Below are 22,927 nucleotides of genomic sequence, written 5' to 3'. Positions count from 1 at the left end.
CTACACAGGCCACACACAGACACCATATCTGAGATTCCATCAACCTGGCTGGAACTGTTTGCCTCACCCTGCTGATTTTTTTTTTTATTAATAGACTTTAAGAAAATTCCAGCAGATAGTATGGAGAGTTCCCACACCTCTGATCCCAGCCCTTCCCTCAGTTTCCCCTATTATTAACATTTTATAGTAAGGTACAATTATTACAAGTAATAAAAAAATATTGATGGAGTGTTATTAACTAGATATTTAGAGTTCATAATTTATTTTTCAATTATTTACTTAGATATTCTTATTTTTTTACTTAATGTTCGTTTTCTGTCCTAGTTTTTCGTCCCAGATATCAGACTATGTTTAATTGTCATGCTTCCTTAGGCTCCCCTTGCCTGTGATGAGGATTTTGTAAAATATTCTTTAACACAAATTAGTACAATATCCATCACCATGAATCCCTAAATCAGTAGTAATGACTAAATTATCCATTTAACTTCATATGAGTGCTTTGGATATCAATTTTGAAAGTCCCTAATAAATAAATTATAAATGTACCATGCATTCAAGTGACTCTTAACACTAATTAGATCATTGGAATCATTATATGTCTTCTCACAATACCCAGTGTGACTTTCAGTGGTTGCTTTAAATTTTGTACACTGATAAATTGTGAGATTAGAACACAGTTTATGGTTATTTATTAAGTGATAATTATTGAGGGATTACTATGTACTGTTGTAGAAATGAATATATGATGATGAATAATCCAGAAACAGTCTTTTTTATTGAGTTAAATAAACAGATCAATAAACAAAGAATTAAATATTTTGATACATAATTTCAGATATTGATAAATAAGGTGAAAATAATATAATTTGAGCTGATACTCAAATGATGAAAATGATCTGGGGGAAATCATCCTAGGCAGACAGGAGAGCCATTGCAGAACCGTCAGGCTTGAGCAAGTGTAGCAGTCAGGACAGGAAAGTGGTGGCAGAGAGGAATGAAAGTATTCAGAATTTGGAAAACAATAAAGGACAGCCCGGAATGATAGTGCCCTTTAAGCCATGACAAAAAGTTTGGATTTATATCACAATAAATATGCCAGTGGACAGTTTCAAATAGACAGTTTATGTAGAAGGCTTATCTTCCCTGATTTATATATTTTTAAATATCATTCCCCTTCCCTATGGAGATTACAATGCTGAAAAATAGATGATCGGTCAGAAAGCGACTATAGAAATAAGAAACGGTGTTGACTTGGACTAAGGTGATTGCAGCTGAAACAAAAATACACAGGAGGACTTAGAACGTCCTTTGAAGGGAGAGCTAACAGGATTTGTTACTTAAATGAATGCTGGGTTGAGGGGAAAAGGAGAATCAAAGAGGTTTCCTATGTTTTTTGGTTTAAAAACTGATTGCCATCTACTGAGGGGAAGCATAGGGAGGATTACATTCAAAGATGAATATTGAGTGTTTTATTGTGACCCCCCATGAATTTTAGATGATAACAACTATATACAAATGAAGCTACCAGTTTAGCTGTCCGATAATATGTGCTCAGAATTTGGTGATTCACACTCGGGGGTTACAAGGACATTGCTGTTTTTTTGTGGGAAACCTGTTATTAAGTCTTATGTTCCATGACAAAATGAATGGAAAGGAGAGGAAAGGAAAAAATGGGGAAGGGGAAGGGAATCAGAAAAATTGAGTAATTGAGTCCAGCTCCAAGAAACACGCAAAAGAAAAACAAATCAATGGGAGGAAAGGGGTCCATTTTTATCCCATTGATTTTCACTGCTCACGAAACCCTGCTTGCTTCACTATTATAGGTGGCTCCATTTTCTTCCAGTTCAGTTTTTATTGTGAGTGGGCTGCAATCTAAACTTTGGTTCTTTGCTTTCAACTGATTTCCAACTATCAGTGAATGAGATGTTGTCTCTGAATACACTGTATCAGTCTGAAAGAGGTAAGACAACTGCCCATAATGGTCACAGACTTGCATAGAGTCAAACACACTTCATTCTATAAGATAGCACAAATTTCTTACTTAATATAGCCTTCAGTTCTATTTTATACCATGCTTCTTAATATATAAATATAAATAACAATTTCATCTGGACCCATGTATTTAATGAGGGAAATTAGAAATTATTTGTTCTTATAAATTCAATGTCAAAATATTTATAGGGTGAATATATTTTTACCTGCTGGAATGTATGACAGTCACATTATAGTAGATAAGTCATGTACTATTTCTTTTTTAATATTTCATTTTAAAAATAAACTTTCATAATTATAAATTTAGAAGAAAAGATTAATTATTAGACTAGACATAATATAATAAAATATATATGCTACCTATATTAAGGAATGTACTGACAGAGAACCATGCATCAATTACACACTCAATGAGAACCGTTTCCATACTTTGCATAACCTTTACATATCACTTTATTATTAAGTCATACAATATTTATCAATAACCATCTGTAAATTTTGCACATTAGTTACAGATTACAAGGGCCATGTTAAACCATCTTGTCCTACTGTTGCTGAGAATATCCTATGAAAACATTTACTCTCAGTAAAGTCTAATCTATTGTACTTTAAGAGTGAAAAGAGTAGCCACTATGATTTTAAAAACCCTACTTAAAACCTAGTCCTTCAGGAAATTACCTATATAAGCAAAGATAAAAGTAAAATTCTGGAATATATCCTAAATACTGGCTGGGGCATGGTTTGAATGAAAGAACCTTAATACTAACCTAGCTTGCCAAACCTATTATATATCATTCATGATCTAAAACTTTGAAAGTTCTCTTAGTGATAAACATTTCTTACAATAATAAATTGTACTGGTTAATACAGAATTTTTCTTTCTTTCCTTTTTCAGTTGTCATTTAGCTAAAATCTTTCAGAAACATTTTGAAAATATTACCATATTCATTGATAAATAGAATTCAGTGTTGAGTTTTTTTATTAGTGTTCCTCTAAACATGGGCTGTAGGAAATCATTATTAAAATATTTGAGTAATTTATTTTTGTGTTTGAATAATTAATTATATTTTAAGCAGCACCATTAAATTAGTATCTACCTGAGGCATAGATCTTTCTTCTCTGAAAGCAATTAATGCTTCTATATATTGTTGTCCTAATAGAACTGATAGTAGCTTCATTTTCACTGCCATGAACACACTTTACTTTATTTCCTTGGCACTAAAAAATGGTGCCTTCAAGTCTTATTCAGAGTTTTAATTTATCTAAAATAATGAGAAGGTAGCAAAACTAGACATTTTAATAAACCACTTTTTAAAAAGTTTCCATTATCAGAAAGCTGTTCACAACAGCAGTTAACAGAAAATGGAAGTACTTACAGTTCAAATGTGATCATATGTTGCTTGTAATACTTCTCTAATAAGCCTCATTGATATCACTGGAATTGGTTACACTGAAGACACATTAATTCTCTCTTTCAAAAGGATTATTGACTTCCTGAGTCTTAAAACTTTCTTCCTTAGTCAAAACAACAATATGAGCCATTATCTCAAGAAAAGATGAAATTTAGACTAAGGAAAAGCAGTGTATATTGAGATCCTAACTTGGCAATGACTTATTTTGTCTCTATTATGTTTCTCTTTTACTTCTATCTATCACTGTGTCTCCAAATGAAAATCAGATGTCACAATAGCATATGGTCTATTTAAAGCAAATATCATTTAATGCAGTATGATTTTTAAAGTCAATAATAACTTAGTAACACCATTCAGTAATATTATGAGGACTAATATCTACTTCTTTAAAACTTTTATGGAGAAAAAGTTAAGCTAAAACTTTTATTATTACCATAGAAAGTTATATTTGCTATATTTGCTGTACATGCATATAAAAGAAGAAAGGCAATTTCTTTTAAAAATGTGCCTAGAGTATGTAAATACCCTTGTAGTATTGCTTTCTTTCTAATACAGTATGGCTAGTGCAAATAGTAGACCCTGGGGTTAAACTAGTTAGCTATGAAATCTCAGCTCTGTCACATACCTTCATTTTCTCATCTATAAAAAGGTGATAATAATGACAGCTATACTATAGGTGAGTATTAAGTTAGTTAGTGCAAGTATGTGCCCAAAGTGAGGCTTCACCATATTCAGTGCTATTTAGTGTCAGCTATACTTATTTTTGCATACCAAAAGGTATATTGGGCCTTTATTAAGTAAAATCAAGCAATAATTTCTCAAATGATAGTCTCTGTGTTTCTTAAAATTCAGTTTAATCAGAAAATTCCCAGGCAATACATTTGTACAACTTATAAAATGCAGCATACTATGAAAAAAATCATGCTTTAGTCCCAGGTAATATCAACTAATTAGGTGCATGAGTCATTTTAAGGGTAAAATGGAGTTTTAATGTTTAAATAGAAGCCTATGGCCAGAGTTCTTTCATCTAACATGAAGGCTCTCAAATGTCAGCATGTAACAGAATTGCCTCAAGGGTTTGCTAAAACACAGAATGCTGGGACTCACACCTCTGATTCAGTAGGCCTGACATAGGTCCTGAGAAATTGCTTGTCTAACCAGGTCCCAGGTGCTGCTGTTGCTGGTGTAGGCACTGTGCTTGGAAAGCTACTGCTCTAAAAAACACATGACTGATCTTCCCATCTGGGCTTTGAGAACGGTATAGTCAGTACTGCAACTACTGCACTGCCCTCTTCCCCAGCACTTGCCAATGGTTTGGTTGAGGCAGGTAGTATTTGAGAGAAGTAATCAGGTCTGAGGTCTTGCGGTTTATTTCCCTCTATGTTTTGATACTACCACAGTCATCTGGCCCTGGATATGTGTATGGTCAACAAAGGACTTATTACAGTTTTTAAGAGTGCAATTTTGGTTTGCTCCAGGATTCTTACTTCTCATTTTCATAAATTGCCTGAGCTTGTCTATCAGCCTCTATTCCCACCTGCTTCTTTGTTCTTTGCTTGATCTAAGATTCCTGCATCCTGGAAACTACATTTCTGAATTTGTTTTAGGCTCTGTCATGAGATGCATGCAAGTAAAACTTGGACAAGAGAGACCAAGGGTACCCTTCCTCCATCAGGAATGGTGGCTGACACAGAGGCTCCAATACATGGCCTTGAGTTCTCCTGTGTGGCCTCTGGGCACCTGTGATTGTTGACAGTGGTTTTCCTGCCTCATCTCTGCATCTCAGCTGTGGTGGAATGACTGGACAATGATAGGTGACCCCACTTTCCAATTCAGTAGTCCTTCTATAACCCACTTCTCCGTTCTCTTCTGTTAAAAATGATTTTATAAAACATGAATCATTAACTAATATGTAACCCATGGATAATCACCATATTTGTATAAGAATTCCAGGAACTTGTTTCAGGGAAAGAGGCTGACTCCAGCAAACAGACATTCTGGCTCCCAGAGACTAGCTGACTCCCAACCATAAAAACTGGAACTCTGCAGGACCAATTTTGAGATAATAAGCAGGACCGGCTGTGCTGACTTACACATAGAGAACTTTCAACACCCCCACTCCCTGATTTTTTTTTGTTCCTCTTTTCCTCTCCTCCCTAATAAAACCTCTGCCTGCACTGAGCTGTTAAGATGGGCTTTGGGATGAGAGTCCTCCACCTTCTCAGGTGGCTGACACTTAAATAAACCACTTTCCTCCTCATCAGCACCTGTTTCACAGGTTTGGCTCTCATTGAGGCAGGCAGCTGAACCTGTGTTCTGTTACACTTCCAACAATTTTATAATTTCTTGTTTTAAGTACTTTCTGATACTGCACCAAGATTGGACTGATATTCCTCTCTAACAATTCTTTTTACTCCTATCCCTTTTCTCTGTATCTCATAATCAATGTTAATAGTATAACTATTTTATTAGCTGTCATCATGCTGTTTTCATTCAATTTCATCAGTGCCCTATTTACTTCTCTATGTTAATTTTGTCTGTTCTTAACAATACCCATTAGGACTTCTGAACTCCTTTAACTTCCTTAACATGCTCATAGTTTCTAATCTACCTTTTTCATGACTATGCAACTCATATGCACATTTCTGAGTCATGTTCTGGACTAAACATCATTGTGCCAGAAATTGCTTACTCTAAATATTTTAGCACCTTTTCTTAAATATCACATTCCCTTTTTAAATATACAACAGAGTTGTATTTTGTTTCCTTTAGTTTTCTATATACATTCATTGGTCTGGTGTCTGCTCACACATGTTTCTATTGAGAATTTTGCCACATAATCAAGTTTTCAGTCCCTTGGCAACTGTTGCTTCCATCTCAGGGGATTGTACCTTCTATTCACCATTCTGTTCTCCATTTTAACCTTGAACTGTTCCCTTCATGCCTTTTGATCCTACTTCAGTCCATTTTCAGGTTCAACCTAGACCTTACCATTGTCTGAAATTGTTTATTCTCTAAAATATTTAACTTAGGAATCCAAACCTCTTACTTCATACACAATCCTGCACCCACTCACATACATACACTAAAAGGTTTGTTTGTCCTGCTCAACCACACCTGAAAGTTCTCTTCCCCAAACACCACTCTCACACATCTCTCCCTGTCTCTATCTTCACACACACACACATGAACACACACACGCATGAACACACACACACACTATCACTCATTTTCCCATTATGAGCAGAACACTTGTGATTTCTTTACTTTTGACTTAGAGAAAGAAAGACAAGTTTAATTCCAGCTATCCTGATCCTGCTGTCTCCTTCTCTCCAGTTTTTAAACATATTTAGTTTTTATTACAAATGTAACACACACTTATTGAAGGAGAAAATAAGAAAATATAAAAGAAAAATAAATTTCTCAGAGGATAAACACACGCCCTTTAGCCAAGACCTTCACAGTCTAAATGACACCTTCTAAGCCTCATCATTTTTCCTGAATATTTCATTTACAGTCTTTGCTTAATTTTATTTTCTCCCTGGATATCCTCATCTTTAGAGCAAAGAGATGCCCTCTTTAATGTTTTCTGAAAATATCTTGTCCCATGGCTTTTTCTGCCCTTGAATCTTAACAATATATTGATGTGTTTTGTAAAAACACAGGTATAATATATACTCACTGGAATAAGAAAACAGATAAAAATTCCTCTTCAAAAACTGTGCTAAATTACATCAAACCATAAAGTCCTGAACAGAAAAGACAACTACTAACAAAATGAAAATTCATCCCATAATAGGTAGTGGCAGAAAATATTTGTAACTCATATATATGACAGGTTATTAATATGCAGATTATATAAATAACTTATAACAATAGCAAAAGGTACAAACTTACAATTATAAAATAAGTATGTCATGAGGATATAATGTAGAGCATGATGACTACTACTACTACTGTAATACTACTATACTGCGTATTTGAAAGTTGCTAATAGAGTAGGTCTTAAAAGTTTTCATCATAAGAAAAAAATCTGTACTACATATAGTGATAGATGTTAACTAGATTTATTGTGGTGATCACTTTACAATATATGCAAATATCAAATTATGTTGTATATCTGAAACGTATAATGCTATGTTAATTATACCTCAATTAAATTTTTTAAAAATTTCTTTTATATTTTATTTAAGTATATTTTATTGATTATGTTATTATAGTTGTCCCATTTTTTCTCCCTTTTATCCCCCTCCACCCTGCACTCCCCTCATTCCAGCATTCCCCACCCCCTTAGTTCATGTCCATGGGTTGTACATATAAGTCCTTTGGCTTCTACATTGCCTATATTATTCTTGACCCCCTGTGTCTATTTTGTACCTACCATTTATGCTTCTTATTCCCTGTACCTTTTGCCCTACTCCCCCCCCACCCCGCTGATAACCTTCCATGTGATTTTAATTTCTATGGTTCCGTTCCTGTTCTAGTTGTTTGCTTAGCTTGTTTTTGTTTTTGTGTGTTTAGGTTTAGTTTTTGATGATTGTGAGTTTGTTGTCATTTTTACTGTTCATAGTTTTGATCTTCCTTTTCTTAGATAAGTCTCTTTAACACTTCATATAGTAAGAGCTGGATGACGATGAACTCCTTTAACTTGACCTTATCTGGGAAGCTCGTATGTTCCCTTCCATTCTAAATGATAGCTTTGCTGGATAGAGTAATAGTGGATGTAGGCCTTTGCCTTTCATGACTTGGAATACTTCTTTCCAGCCCCTTCTTGACTGTAAGGTTTCTTTTGAGAAATCAGCTGATAGTTTTATGGGCACTCCTTTGTAGGTAACTGTCTCCTTTTCTCTTGCTGCTTTTAAGATTCTCTCCTTATCTTTAATTTTGGGTAATGTCATTATGATGTGTCTTGGTGTGTTCCTCCTTTGGTCTGAGTTCTTTGGGACTCTCTGACCTTCCTGTACTTGCATGTCTATTTCCTTTCCCAGATTGGGGAAGTTTTCTTTCATTATTTTTTCAAATTTTCAGTTTCTTGGTCTTCCTCTTCTCCTAGCATCTCTATGATTCAGATGTTAGAATGTTTAAAGTTGTCCCAGAGGTTCCCAAGCCTCCCCTCATTTTTTTGAATTCTTTTTTCTCATTCTGTTCTGGTAGAATGTTTATTTGCCTTCTCTTCCAAATTGTTGATGAGTCCTGGTTTCCTTCCCTTCCCTGTTGGTTCCCTGAATATTTTGCTTTATTTCATTTTGGCTATTTTTCATTTGTTCTTTCATTTTTCAACCAAGCTCAATCAGTTCTGTAAACATTTTGATTACTAGGGCTTTATATTCTCCATCAGATAGGTTGGCTATCTCGTCATCACTTAGCTCTCTTTCTGAAGTTTTGCTCTGTTCTTTTATTTGGGCCATATTTCTTTGTCTTGGTGCACCTGTTAAATTGTAAGGAGGTGGGGCCTTAGGTATTTACCTGGGCAGGGCAACCCTCCTTGCTGCGTTGTGGTGCTGCTTGTGGGGGAGGGGCCAGAGAGGGAACAATGCAGCTCACCTGCTTGTCTTTAGCCCACTTTCTAACAGACTCTCGTGTGAGACTGAGAGTTTCTCCCACTGTGGCAACCACTGTAGTCCACAGTCAACTCTGTGTCTCAGTTCCACCTTCAGCCAGCCCGGCCCACACAGTCCACCTCCTCCCTATGGTTTTCCTCAGCCAGCCCACCCATGTAGTCTGTGGTCTCACTGGGGGTTCTTAGAAGTCTGGTTGTCCCGTTTGCCTTTTTCTTTAATTCTTTGGTGTTCAGAGTTCCAGGCAGTTTGATTTTCTAGCATTTTTGGTTGTGTATTGATTTTAGATTGGTTGTTATCTTCCTTTTGGTTGTGCGAGGAAGCAAAGATGTTTCTACCTACACCTCCATCTTGGCCAGAACTCCTTTTAGTGGCTTATCTTAAAGTGTCAATTACATTGTGAGTTACACATTCAAAACTGCTATATAATCTAAGCAATGTATGATTGCAAGTAAAATTTTGTGTTCCCTTTTATAAGATGTATTGTGAAAAAAATCTTGAATGTGTAAAAGATAAAAGAGTCATTTCTATTATTCATCAAGAACCTCAATTACTGCTTCCTTTTAAAGGATACTGAAATGTCTCAGAACTTTGGCCATCCATTGAGAATGGATAACATCCACTTGACTGAAACCTCAATATATTTATGTTTCTATTAGGTAGTTGAATATGCATGACAATAATTACTAATTTACTACTTATTTTCCACTCCCACTGGGCCAGGTTATTTCTCAGGTGCAGTGAAAAATATCTCCTAAATCAACAAATGAGATAACAACAGTAAATTTGGTCAATAGAGAGTTCACTTGCTGAAAAAAAAAAACAGAAAAAAAATAGCTATTTCTCTATAGTCATCAGATAAGGATTTTAATAAACAAATTAGTTACTATTAATTTTTCAATCTTCTCTATTAATTCTATGTATTATCTATTAGACAATTGACTATACTGACTTGTTTTTAATCAACCAAGGACAGAAAACCTAGAAAACACCTAAGAATTAATTACAAAATGTCTTTGAGTTAATGCATATTGTCTTCCACCTTAACCTGACAATCCCTATGCCACATGAAGAGAGAAGGTATAGGGATTGAGAGAAGGAGGTAAGTAAAAGGGAAGAAATACAAAGGAAAGGAGATGGATAGAAATAGAGAAGGAAAATAAAAAGTACAATCATTTATCTTCAGATTGGTAAACATAGGGAAGAAGATATAGATTTGGACTTCCAGTTTTCTATACTTGTTTTCTTCCTTATCTTTCAAGCCTCATTCCCCATTCTACTACTATTCTTTCTCTTCCAAAATCTGTATAGAATTTATCCCACAGAAACTTTCACCCTTCGATCTATATAGTCTGTTGAAAATTTTTATAAATTCCAACTTGATTTCAAATGAAGGACTTGAGGAATTACTTCAATGTTTTATTTTTAAAAGAAATGCTTCCATATAAATACTTTGTGAGTGTGTTGTACTTACAGACACAAATCATTTGTGTTACTATAAAGCCATTAGGTTAAAGTTTTTTTAACTTGAATTATTTTTTAAAAAAATATCCATCCTAATATGAAACATACCCAAGTGGCTTTTAAAGCAAGCTATTGAACAACAGTATAGACCCACTTATACACAGATTTTTCAATAAAAATTTGAAAAATTTTTGGAGCTTTCCTTCCTACTGTGAAACAATAGATTCCATTAAACTACCATAAAGCAATTGTATTGCTGCTTCTTTGTTAGCAGTGCATACATTGTTATACCTGTTATAAATAAAAATTTCTTTTCACATTATCTTCTCATTTTTGATGTCTAGTATTAGTAATACATATAACATCTGCAGTATTTTCTATAAGACAATATTGATATAGGTACTGACAGATGATTCATCTTATAAGCAGAAGATGTAAATTTACAGAATCAACAAATACAGTATAGTACTATAAATGTATTTTTCTCTACCTCATGGTGTTCTTTGAGAATACAAAATGTTATTTTAGCTTCCTTTATTATACGAATACATTATGTAATGCATATAACATGCAAAATATCTGTTAATTGACTGTTTATGTTATATGTAAAGTTTCCAGTCAACAGTAGTTAAGTTTTGGCTGAGTCAAAAGTTATGCATGAAATGTAGGCTGCATAGGGGGCAACAACCCCATGTTGTTTGGGGTAATCTGTGATTATTGTGATGTAGGTAAAAATGCAGGCTGGATAAGTCATGCTATAACACTTAAAAGAAGAGAGAGGATAATTGTGACACAGTATCATTTATAAGTCACTCTTCCCTAAAATACTGAAAAAGCCAGCATCCACAAGAAAAAATGAACTAGAGATTTCTCATTGTTGGCAATATTTATTAATATAAATATATTTTAATAACTATCAGAAAACTATTTTTCTCAATATGCATTGATTATACTCATAAAATATAATTGGTATTCTAATATTTGAAAATATTTCATTTCCTAGAATCCCGTAATTGTCTCCTTCAAAAATAAACACCATAATGACAAATAACTTTGTCTCTCTCTAATAAGTTTTCATATTCAAAATATTTATAGTTTTCTTGGAGCTTATTTACTAAGAGTTAATATTTTATATTTACCTTGAAAACAATATTTCCTTATCATTAATTTTATTTATAATTTATCTACTTAACTTTCTGATACAATAAGATATATTAAATTGCTATTTATATTTTATAATAATGAAAAGCCATTGTACCTAATTGAAATTTCTCGCTTTGCTAGTCTTTAAAGTCTAAACAAGACAGAAAATAAACTTATAGGATAATATTGTATATAGTAATATATTTTTTTTAGGCAGCTTAAAATACATTTTGTATCTGTAAACACAGTGAGATGACATTTATTTTTTAGAAATTAAAGAGCCAGCTAAATTTCACTAGTGTGGAAGCACTTCAAAAGCAGGGGCTGTGTTTTAATCATTTTGTTAAGAGTATATGTTGTGTCTAATATGAAACCTTGACCATATTTATTGGACTGGTACAGAACAATGAGAAGCACTTTTCCTCCAAGGTCAGGAAAACAGAATTTGAATTCTGACTGCCACCACATTATTGGAACAGGCTGAATAGTCAACCTCAAAATATATTTCCGAGCGGTAACTCCCAGTTCATTATGTGACCTTACCTGGAAATAGGGTCTTTACAGATGTAATTAAGTTAATGATCTTGAAATGAGATAACATCATCTTGGATTTAGAGTGGGCTCTAAATCCAATGTCCTCATAAGAAACAGAAAAGGAAAAGACAGAGGAGCAAGCAGAGGGAAGGCAATGTGAAAATGAAGGCAGAGATTGGAGTAGAGTCCACAATTTCAAGAACTGCTAACAACCAGGTGATAGGAATGAAACAGATTCTCCTTTGAGCATCCAGAAGGTGCCAGACCCTACTGACATCTTATTTTCTGGGTTCTGACCTCCAGAACAATGAGAAAATAAGTTTCTGTTGTTTTAAGCACATTTTTGATAATTCGTTATGGCAGTCCTAGGAAACTAATACAGGCATTCATTCGCTTAGAAATTTAGATTTCTCATTTAAAAATGAGGCTAATGACCATTTTTCAGATGTGTTAAGGAAATGAAATGAGGTAACTTTAACCAGTTAACCTGATGAGTGATGCCCAGCGGCACTCACAGACCGGCTCCCCTCCTGACAACCACTCAGGGACCAGCCACTGCTAGGACTTTTCAAAGGAACATACCTAAAATATGCTCATCTTACCAAGAAGTATAAATGTAATTTGTATAAGTTTACATAAACTACAATCCATTAAGTAGCTCTTTTCATGTATATTTCCTACATTGCTGATGATTCACAAACCAACATGATGAAAAAATTTTATTAAAGGACATGAATATTAGTTATTAAGAAATTACACAGCACTTTTTTATCCCTTATAATATCAGTAAGTCAGATAAACACTTTTTCTTTTTCCCTGAGCATTTGCTATCTTGACCCTCCCACAGGGCTACCCACAGTGACCTCAACATGAAGTGCAGAGGAAGAATGAAAAGACAAGGGAAACGACTCTGTCTAAACTTTTAACTCCTGGAGGACCAGAGAAAACCTTCTATAGACCATAATTTGAAGAATAAGCATATTGTTAATTTTTTTAGAAATTAAAAATAATATAATTTTTAAAAGCTTATGATCTCTACAGTCTGACCCCCACATTATGTTTTGTAATTATTTTTAATGTTTTGCTTATTTTGTCCATTCCTTTACATGACAGCAGAGACACACACTCTCATTAATAATAATAGTAAATAAAAACTTCAGAAAAGGTGATTGTATATCATACTTTCTAACATATAATATATTGCACAAAACAACATTTTAAAGAGACAAGACTGCAAGACTCAGGACTACCTCTCAACATATAAAATAAATTCTGATCAGAAAGTTTCTATAAAAAATCTCAATGTCTAAAGCATATTTATTTATGAGAAATGATTTTTTCTTTCTCATGTGCATTGAAACAAAAGCAGTTGTTAACAATTAAAATAATATCTTATTAATTTCAGATACTGACATTGATATTTCATAGACAAAAATGATACTTTACATAAATATTATTTTAACATATTTATTAGAACACAATCATATATTGGTTATATATTAGTTTCAGGTGTACAATACAGTAATTTGCCATTTTTACACCTTACAATGTGATCACACCACCAATTCTAGTATTTGTCTGTCACCATGTAACCTTAACTCAATAAAAACCATGGAACGCTTCATGAATTTTCATGTCATCCTTGCACAGGGGCCATTCTAACCTTCTCTGTGTCATTTCAGATTTTATAGTATGTGTTGTGAAGTTAGCACAGGCAAAGATTCTTAACTTAATATAACGATTTACTTCAATCTGTTGACTAGAGATAAATAATGTTTCTTAATTAAGTAGGTTCTGTAAATTTCTTATGTCTACCAATTTTTCTAATGCTATAAAGCCCACAAAACCAGACATTAAGAAAAACAGAGTTCCATTTATGGATGTTTCCAACACTTTCTAAGTGAGACTTTGCAAAGGTTGCAAGAAGTGGAGATGTAATAAGAAGGATCACTAAGGAATGTCCCTGTGGGGGTCTCCCAGGAAACTTGCTCACTACATTTTTAGTTTCTCAGAATAGCACCTTTCGCCTCTCACATTTGAAAACACACCAAGGCTGAATTGATTACTAATGGAAGATTCATCTAAACAAGGTTCATGTGAAAGTTGTGTAAAAATCAATTTCACTTTATTGATTTCCAGTTTCAATCATTACTGCTAAGGAAACCAGATGCTAAGGACACCAGACCCTAGTTATAGGTATGTTATCTCTGTAGATGTCCTGTGGAAAAGCAGCTCACAGATCCAAAAAAGAAGGGTGCATGCGGAGCGTGAAATAAAACAGACAAAAAAATGCTCGAGCATTGAATTAACTAATGTCTCCCATTTCCACAATAAATTATACCTACCACAAGGATCAATAATTCAAGTATTTCCTGCATTGTTCATAAAGAGATACTTGAATGTTTGATCTCTTCACTTTTTTTAAATTTGTTTTAATGACTGCCAAACCTTCCACTTAGGATTGATGATATCTGCTTTTCCTAAATTTAATACATTGAGGTCTAATACAGTTGCATTTTAAGAGTCTTGTCTGATTTTTCCAATTTAAAGGAGTTTCCATATATACACCCATATCTATTTCATACAGATTTTAATTTTTAGAAGCCAATCATAATCTCAAATGTTTATTTCTCTTGGAGGATCTTTCATTATGTATCTTTATAGGGTGTATATTTTCATTTTTAAGGGCTTGGCAATGCACCCAATCCACATGATGTGAACAAAAGAAGTCACATGTCTCCAGCTGAACAGGTTAAGGGATATATTTTATATAATGAAGTGTTTTAGGCCAACATGGAGCCATTTGAGTACAAATGTAGGATTTTTACAGTAGGATTTTTAGTGGGCTGAAGAATATCAAACACACACTGAGAGAGTATATGTGTCACAAGAAATAAATCCATTTTATTTAACTGTTATTTTAAATGATCAAAACTATAATATTTACCAATATTTATATGTAACATTGCAATCACAATGTTTTCCCTGAGGATCCAAGTAATATATTTAGTACTCTAAGGAAAATTCCAAGTAATATATTTAATACTCAAAGGAAAATTTAAAATAGAATTTCCTGACTTGTGGTAAAGGAGTTGTATCTGATCTATTTGCTCTTTAAGAATCAAAACCAAAAATGATTTGATCCATATTCAGATCTAATCATTCTAACTCTCTACATAAAGATTAGCTCATAAGTAAAACCTACCCCATTTCATAACTGAACTGAGAAATTAGCTTAAAATAGTTTACAGGGCATCTGAGAATCCAAACCTGCTTATTTGAACATAATCTTGTATAAATAAATAAACTCTAAATTTTAATAAAAATTAGTCTCTTTTGAAAAAAATACTAAACATTAAAAAATAGTAATACCTGTGAATTTAATTTGACCTCTAATAGAAAAACTGACCCTTTCCAACATTGCAAGGAAATACCTCAGCTGCACAAGTGAGCACCCAACCCTTGAGCCCTATGAGCCGTGTACAGCTGCCCAAAGAAGCTCTGCTGTGCCCCTGCAATGCCTCTCCCCATGCTGCTTCCACCCCCTGGGCTTGTTCTATTCACATTCTTCAATTGACTCACTTGTATTCAACTTTGAAGAATTACTTGAGCGTCAACTCCTGTCTTGAAAGAGGAAAATTTCCCATGACATTTCAGGTGGGTAAAAGGAGATATGATGCCTTGAGAGAAATATGAAAGAAAAGAACCTTGGAAGAAGAAACAGGAAAAATGGGTCACTAAGCTTTGAACTTTGGATAAATCACTTAATCTCTCAAGGATTTATTTGTAATATGTATGGATTAGAATAGATAATCTCTAGGACCATTTATAAAATTTCATATGGCAACTTCTTATATTCTCCCTCTATTTGGCAACCTTTAACCTATTTGTACCTTCAAGTAAAATCATAACAGATTAAGTTATATTCACCCCCAAATCCACAATGATCGATGGGACCCAACTAAAAAAGCTACATTATAATTACTAATATATTTCTTTAATATATTGTAATTACTAATACATCAGTCACTAATATAATATATAATTACTAATAATTCCTTTAATACTCTAGGCTTTAATTTAGGTAGCATTAGTGATCTTATCTATCGGTAAACTTTAAAAAGGCAGAATATAGCACCTTGGGACTGCTAATTAATTAATATGGAGAAAGCAAATTATAAAATAATATACATGAACAAGTACAGAAAAAATTTAAATACTTAGATGATGGAATGCTTTTTTTAATGATCAAAAATTCTCAAAGTTCTAAGAGAGTATTCTTATTATTCTTAATTCTTAAAGACAGTAACTTAGTTCATTTACTTAGCTCACTAATTATTTAAAAGGAAAATATGGAACCCAGATCACATTCCTTTAATTCTATACTATAATAGTAGCATACAATATTTCTTGTCTATTAAGTTTAGTACTTCAATTATCAAACTTCAAATGTCATCATGTTTTAGAATAATGTCAGGATAGGCAAAAGTTTCTTAATTAATGAAAAATTTTAGTTATTGCAGATCACAACATAAAATTAGTATTTAGGTTAAAATATTTTGAATATATTAATAGTTTTAAATTATACTAATAATATGCTATTTTTGGTTAAGAAGGGACTATAACAATATAATACATATTATAGTTATTGAGATATAGAAATATTGAATAGCAAAGGAATTACTGGATCATTCAGAATTTAACAGAACTGGTTCCTGCCTCTCCACTATACTATATTAAGTGCATAGTTTTTAATATATCAGTAATTTTGAAAAAATATATTTTATTGATTATGCTATTACAGTTGTCCCCTTTTCCCCTCTTCACTCCCCTCCACCCTTTACACCTCCTCCCACCCACATTTCCCCCCTTTAGTTCATGTCCCCATGTCATACTTACAAGTTCTTTGGTTTCTGCATTTCCCATGCTATTCTTACTCTCCCCCTGTCTATTTTCTCCCTACCATCTATGATACTTATTCTCTGTACCTTCCCCCACTCTCCCTGTCTCACTCCCCTGTTGATAACCTTCCATGTGATCTCCATTTCTGTGGTTCTATCCTGTTCTAGTTGTTTGCTTAGTTTGTTTTAGGTGTGGTTGTTAATAATTGTGAGTTTGCTGTTATTTTACTGTACATGTTTTTTATCTTCTTTTTCTCAGATAAGTCCCATTAATAAGGGCTTGGTGATGATGAACTCCTTTAACTTGACCTTATCTGAGAAGAACTTTATCTGCCCTTCCATTCTAAATAAAAGCTTTGCTAGATAGAGCAATCTTGGATGTAGACCCTTGCCTTTCATGACTTGGAAAACTTCTTTCCAGCCCCTTCTTGCCTGTAAGGTCTCCTTTGAGAAATCAGCTAACAGTCTCATAGGCACTCCTTTGTAGGTAACTGTCTCCTTTTCTCTTGCTGCTTTTAAGATTCTCTCTTTATCTTTAATCTTGGGTAATGTCATTATGATGTGCCTTGGTGTGTTCCTCCTTGGGTCCAACTTCTTTGGGACTCTGAACTTCCTGGACTTCTTGGAAGTCTATTTCCTTTGCCAGATTGGAGAGGTTCTCCTTTATTATTTGTTCAAATAACTTTTCCACTTGTTGCTCTTCCTCTTTTCCTTCTGGTACTCCTATAATTCAGATGTTGGAATGTTTAACTATGTCCTGGAGGTTCCTAAACCTCTCCTCATTTTTTTGAATTCTTATTTCTTCCTTCTTTTCTGATTGGATGTTTCTTTCTTCCTTCTGGTCTGCACTGTTGATTTGAGTCCTAGTTTCCCTCTTATCACTATTGCTTTCCTTTGCATTTTCCTTTATTTCACTTAGTGTAGCCTTCATTTTTTCGTCTAATTTGCAACCAAATTCAACCAATTCTGTGAGCATCCTGATTACCAGTGTTTTGAACTGTGTATGTGATAGGCTTGCTATCTCTCCGTTGCTTAGTTGTATTTTTTCTGGAGCTTTGATCAGTTCTTTCATTTGAGTCATTTTTTTTTTTTGTCTTGACGCACTTTTTATGTAGTGAGGGGCGGAGCCTTAGGTGTTCACCGGCTTGGGGGAACACAGTCACTAGGTTGTGAAACTGTATGTTGGGCAGGGGTCTGAGAGGCAACAATGGCACTTTCTCCACTCTCTGTTGCATTTCAGTTCCTTCTGCCACTTCCCCCAAGCAAATTGGGCACTTCTGGTGCTGATACTCCTGTAGGTGGGTTTGTGTACATTCTAGGACCCTGTCAGTCTTTCCAATGAACTCTCCTGTGACACTGGGAGTCTCTACCAGCACCTCAACTCCCACAAGTGTTTTAATCAGTGTTTTGAGGCTTTATTTCCTGGCACTGGGACCCTGGTTTGCGTGGTCTGTCTTGCTCCCCAGTTTCACCTGGCTTATCTGTGTGAAAATGTGGGACTGACTGATCTGCCAGTCACCCTGCACACCACACCCCTCCACAGTCCACCGCCTTGCTGGGTCCACCAGCTGCCACCTTGTGTGCCTGGGGTCCACCAGCCGAGGTCCACCAGCTGCCTGACTCCACCCCTCCTACCAGTCTGGATGAACGTGTCTTCTTTAACTCCTTGGTGTTTGGACTTTTATACAGTTCAATTTTCTGTCTGTACTGGTTGTTTTTTGTTTCTAAATTGTTGTTGGTTGTGGGAGAGGCTCAGTGTGTCTACCTATGCCTCCATCTTGGCCGGAAGTCTGATATATCATTAATTTTTAAAACCCATTATAAAATAGTATTGACATATAAATATATACCTATACACACACAAAAAGTACTACATACAAAGTAGTATAAAGGTAAGAGATAAACTACAAATAAGAGGTCTGTTCAGAAGTTATCCAGTGATGTAATATGAATAATAGGGATACTTATTGAAGAAGATAAAAGGTACAAGAAACATTTTACATAGGACAATGATGCCTCAGTCCCCTTCAAAGTAGGCACTTTAGGACCTCACACAGTTCTCCCAATAGCCATCAGCTGCCCCATCATATTTTCCCAAATCTCATCTAAAGCCTGAAATTTCTTCCCTTTCAAAGGTGATTTTAGTTTTGGGAAAAAGCCAAAAGTCATAGGGTGCCAAATCTGGGCTGTAGGAGCCCTGAGACACCTGAGTGATTTGATGTTTCACCAAAAACTCTACATAAGGTGAAATGCATGAGCAGGTGTGTTGCCGTGATGAAGCCATGTATCACCAGTTGCCCATAACTGCAGACTTCTGAAATCATCCAAATAGTTCCTGTGGTGGAATGTTCAAGCTTCTCACAAAATATGATGCAGATCCGTTGCTCTACTCAGTCATTTTGAATGTGACAGCTACACAGTACCCATCCTCAGTCAATAGCATCTATGATCCCCACTGATTAGTACAGTGAAGTCATCATTGTTCATCCATGTGCATTCCAGTTCACTCTCCTTGGCTGCCAGGTTAATTCATGTCATGAAACTGTTCTTGTTTATTAACAATGGCTGGAATTTTTCTGGAAAGACCTTGTATATTGTTATATGACTGCTACAGAAAGAGTTTTTATATTTCCTCAAAATTTATATGTTAAAATCTAATATACTTAATGAGATAACATCTGGAGACAGGGTCTTCAAAAGATAATTAGGTCATGAGGGCAAAACTTTCATGAATGGCATTAGTTACCTTATAAAAGAAAATCTAGAGAGTTCCTTCACCCCTTCTGTTATGTGAGGACACAGGGAAGAGCCAGCTACCTATGAACCAGGAATTGGGCTCTCACCAGACACCAAATCAAATGGCTCCTTATCTTGGACTTCCCAGTAGTCTCCAGACCTGTCAGAAATAAATTTAAGCTACCTAGTCTAAAATATTCTTGTTATAGAAGCTAGAATAGAGTAATGATCATTTTGATAACACCTTAGTAGTAGACATAATTTAATCTAATTTAAGTAAATATAATTTAATCCCTGTCTCAGGAATAAAGGGTAGTGTTTCTATTCCCTCCCTCCCCCAGCTACAATGGGTTTTCATCAGTGTGCTTTGCTTACCCCAGTATTTTAGGTTTCTGTTCTGTATGGATAATAGAAAGAAGAATCTGGATGGAGTTCTGTGTCTTTCCTATAGCAGCTATTGTTCTATTTTTTGGACTTTTCACTTAAGGGACACTTTCCCTGGAGTTTTTCCAATAATTTCATGTGAATATCCAGTGAGCACTATAGAGAAGAGCATAGAAGTGAGTACAAATTCTCCCTATATTGATACTTTCTTGCTATCCTATATTGCTAACTCTGTGACTTTATTTCTCAGCTGGTCCAAGAGAAGTTGGGAATTTGTATTTCCCCCATGTTTTTTTTTTGTTACTATAAGGGTGGGAAAAAGGCTCTTTGCAGTTTTCTACATCCCAAGCTGAAACCAGACCATCTACATTTGGTTAACACATTTTCATTATATAAAAATCTTCAATAGCCTAAAATGATAATCACTATTATTTATATATTGAAGAAAATATTCTTTATATTTTATTTTTATGGAAAGGAAGCATAGCTTTTATTTTTGAGCTGCTCAAAATTGAAAGCTCAATTATATGTAAAACCACTAATTTGGTCTCAAAAAAGCAATATTTAGAATTTTTCTTCCATGGAATTCTAACATAGATTATTTTTCCTTTTGTACCTTTCTCACTCCTAGTATTCTATTGTATTAGCTTCTCTTTTATTAGTTGTATATTGATGATTTCATCATGCCATTTAAAACTTTTCCTTGTTATTATCTTTCTGACTGGAATCTCTCTCCTGAAGAATAGAACTTCTTTAACCCCAGATACATATGTGCATTAACTGTAAATTTATAAACACCATGTTCTTTCTTTGTTCCCTAAGAATGCAGAGTGCCATAAGCATTACTTTACTCATGTAAGGTTCAAGCAACCCTACCAGGTATGCCTTCGGAAGATGGAAGTGATCAAATAGTTCTATTAGTCCTCACTTGTTGGGAACAGCCCTGACTGGTATCAGAAGCTGTAACCCCCGCCTAGGCTAAGGCTAAGGGAACGCCCTTGGAACCGTAAGCCAGCAAGGAGACAAAAGCTTATCTCCCTGGCAGGAATGCTGCTTCTGCTGCTTTATTCATGACTGAACCCCCAAAAAGCTTGGTCGGTTAGCCAAAGATGGGTAAGATTCCCCACGGGGGAACGACCTAAGACAGGCACGATCACTTTGGGAGGCCCCCCCCAAAAGAAGGACTTGGGGGGCTGCAGCAAAAGGGGGTGATGGACCCTCGCTCCTCGGCTTTGACATAGCCTGAGTTCTCAGTGTCTGAGAGAAAACCTCCTTGTCTCCCAGTTGCCTTAGTTCCCTTGCTCCACCTAAGCCTGAAACAATGACAGGGTGGTGCAGCTCTGTACTGAGAAGTGCAGATTCCCCAGGGTGATCAGGCCTAAGAAAGAACATGTAAATTACTGTGAAACCTTCTTTGTTTAGAATGCTCTCAGTTGAATGAGAGGGGTCCAAGGAGGAAGTTATGTTCCTCAAAGTCTTACAGCTCTTTGACCCCGACTCAAAATAGACCGGCAGAGTTCTTTGTTTTCTATGGTTCCTTACTTCCCCCTAATGAGTACTGTACTTTACCTGAATTATTATGCAAAATGAGCCCAATAAAAGCAGGTATGGACGGTAAATCAGTGCGCTCCCCACTAGGGGGGTGGCCATTTCATCCCTACTTCCCCACAGAAACTAGTCTGTCTCTGTGCATGTGTGTTTTTTCTTGCGTGTTTATCGTCGAGCCATCTGCAGCGTTCCGTGGTCACTGCTGGCCGGTGACCCACGTGCAACACTCACTAATGTTGGATGTTTCTCTCTCACTATTGTTCAGTTATTTGTTTTGCTTTCTTGCTCCTAAACACAAAAGAATGGAGCAAAGTAAAATCAAAGTTAGATCTAACATAGGATAATAAGTACTGCAAAGATGTTATATGGAATAATAGACACACAAAAAGGAAGATGGCAATAAATAAACTGATAAACCCAAAAGGAAAGGGAATAAATCAAAAGGAACAGTGAAAAAGTAGTTTGAAAAAATCTTAGGAAGGTATCTTAGCATCTTAAAGTTATTACTCAGTACTTTGAGATAAATATTATTGTAAATAAAAACTTCTCTACCTTGTCCTCCAGCTTGCTGATTTGATCCTCGGCTTCATCTAGCTTGCTTTTGATTCATTCTGCTGTGTTCTTCAATTCAGAAATTGTATTTCTTCATTTTCTCTTGGCCTTTGTTGATAGTTTCTATTTCCTTTCTCATATTGATATAGTTTGCAGTGAGCTCATCATAGTTTCCCTGTAGTTTTTCGTAATTCTCAGTGAATTCAATGAGCTTCCTTATAATCGTTGCTTTGAACTCAAGACCTGATCATTGACTTGCCTCTACTTCATTTAGTATTTTTCCTGATACTTCCTCCTTTCCTTTTGTTTGGACTTTGTTTCTTTGTTTTCTCATTATTTGTGAGACTCTTCTTGTTAGCCTCTGCTTCTTAAATTGATCTGTTCTGACTCTCTGAGTTTGTGGTGTGAAATTCCATGGTAGGAGACCTATGAGACTCAGTGGTAAGGTTTCCTTGATCTCTTGAACTTTCTGCTCTTGGGATGACATTTATATTGGCTCTCTGGACGTATTTGTGTTTTGATTGTTGTTGGGTCTTTCTTTGGTGAATCCTTATCTCCAGCTGGTTGACTGAGGGTCAATCCACCCACTATGCCTTATATGCTTTTGTGTAGGTGAGGACATGTTGTGCCAAAACTGGTTCTTCTGTCTGTCTGAGGTTATAAGGCGTCTCTCTCACTATTGTTCAGTTGTTCTTTGGGGTAA

At 35.1% G+C, this 22,927-nt stretch overlaps 1 protein-coding gene and 1 non-coding gene across 4 annotated transcripts in view; both read right to left on the bottom strand.

Moving 5' to 3' along the window:
- Positions 1-22,927, bottom strand: part of CCSER1 (coiled-coil serine rich protein 1) — a 1,274,087-nt gene that overhangs the window by 247,236 nt on the left and 1,003,924 nt on the right. The gene's annotated exons all lie outside the window — the stretch shown is intronic.
- On the bottom strand, positions 13,709-13,815 carry LOC123807005. Its single transcript, XR_006783576.1, has one exon. It is a non-coding gene; the product is annotated as a U6 spliceosomal RNA (small nuclear RNA).

The sequence above is a fragment of the Phyllostomus hastatus genome, unplaced genomic scaffold (genome assembly GCF_019186645.2).
Source record: "Phyllostomus hastatus isolate PE091 unplaced genomic scaffold, TTU_PhHast_1.1 phas_scaffold_39, whole genome shotgun sequence".
NCBI classification, from domain to species: domain Eukaryota; kingdom Metazoa; phylum Chordata; class Mammalia; order Chiroptera; family Phyllostomidae; genus Phyllostomus; species Phyllostomus hastatus.
The sequence above is the reverse complement of the archived record's forward strand: the minus strand, read 5'-3'. Positions and strand labels throughout refer to the sequence as shown.